The sequence below is a fragment of the Taudactylus pleione genome, unplaced genomic scaffold (genome assembly GCF_031769625.1).
Source record: "Taudactylus pleione unplaced genomic scaffold, aTauple2 ptg000020l, whole genome shotgun sequence".
Classification (NCBI taxonomy): Eukaryota; Metazoa; Chordata; class Amphibia; order Anura; family Myobatrachidae; genus Taudactylus; species Taudactylus pleione.
In genome coordinates, this window is record NW_028284422.1 from 183,226 (window position 1) to 185,000 (window position 1,775).

Consider the following 1,775-nt stretch of genomic DNA (forward strand, 5'->3'; position numbering starts at 1 on the left):
TCTCAGGGAACCGAACCCGCTCATCCCTAGTTTAAACTAGTAAAAAAACACTTCATACAGTTTCACATTCTAACCACTATTTTCATATTGTTCATATCTTGCGAACGCATGATGCGATTTCCTTGCGGGTTGAACCAAAAATCTGCAAACAAACAGTGCTTTAGAATGGTACCAACCATGATATGTTTACTAGTTTATGTACCTTAAATATCGTATACATTACATTTCACAACATAAGTATTCGCTAATATAACCTCTAATATTAAGCCTTTAATGTGGAGGAACCTTTTTATAAGTTTCGGTATATGTAAGTGTGAGACTATTGCATAAAGTCACTAATACGCGTGGTGCATTTTATGTGTAGAGTGCTTTGATAAACAACGCAACTGTGCGCTGTGCGTCTTGTATATTATATGTATGATTTTATGTGCATCTGGGGTATGGTAGGACTTTTAGCAATATGCGGTAGCAATGCAGTCGCACAATGCTAATAATAGCATATTAGCATTGCACACAATGGTTTCATGCTGACGACGCAAGATGGCGTTGTCAGGGGCAACATAAGATGGCATCGCCCGAAATTAACTTAAGATCTGGTCTCAGCCAATCATCCGGCTTCGACACCAGAGATCAGAAGGGATCAGCAGACAACACAGTGACAGTGATAGCATCGTGACCAGAGACCAGAATGGATCAGCAGCACCAGCCCAGGACACAGCAGAGCAGCACCGACAGCCCAGATGGATCAGCAACAGCCCAGATTGACACAGCAGACAGCACAGTGACAGCACCAGCCCAGAATGGATCAGCAGTCACCAGCCCAGGACACAGCAGATAGCACCAGCACCTCTCCCAGCCCTACACTACGCATCCTCCCTGTTCAGTCTCCACAGCCAAAGTGAAATGGCATCAGTGGCGTCAGATTGGGGGTGCGGGGGGTGCGGCCTGCACTGGGTGTCACCCTTCAAGGGGATGACATCAAAAAGAGCAGCATACAGACCCCCTTCCTCTGCACCAAAGACAACCCCAAGGCCCTGCACGCCGCCGCCGGGGGTAAACTTGGTTCTCTCACCGCGGCCGGCGTCCAGAGCCACACACAGGCACAGAGCATCTCTATGTGCCTGTGTGTTGCTCTGGACGCCGGCCGCGGTGACGTCATCATGCACGCGGCATGCCGGATGAAGAAGGAGGTGCGCGCCCGGAACCCTCCTGGTGGAAGCCAGCCTGGATATCCTGAAGATAGGTAAGTATTATTGCACAGGGGAAGGGGCACAGCATAAGGGGCATTACTGGGGGTGTTCTGGGGCCACTGCATAAGGGCACTACTGTCTGGGGGCACTGCATAAGGGGAGCTACTGGGGGTACTGTATAAGGGCACTACTGAGGTACTGTATAAGGGCACTATAGGGGGCACCGCATAAGGGGTGCTACTGGGGGTACTGTATAAGGGCACTACTGGGGTACTGTATAAGGGCACTATAGGGAGCACTGTATAAGGGATGCTACTGGGGGTACTGTATAAGGGCACTATAAGGGGCACTGTATAAGGGGTGCTACTGGGGGTACTGTATAAGGGCACTATAGGGGGCACTGCATAAGGGCCGCTACTGAGCCTACTGTATAAGGGGCACTCCATAATGGGAGCTACTGGGGGCACAGCATAAGGGGCTCTAATACAGGAGGCATTGCATAATGGGCTTTAATATAGGAGGCATTGCATAATGGGTTCTAATACAGGAAGCATTGCATATTGGGCACAACTACAGGGGGCATTA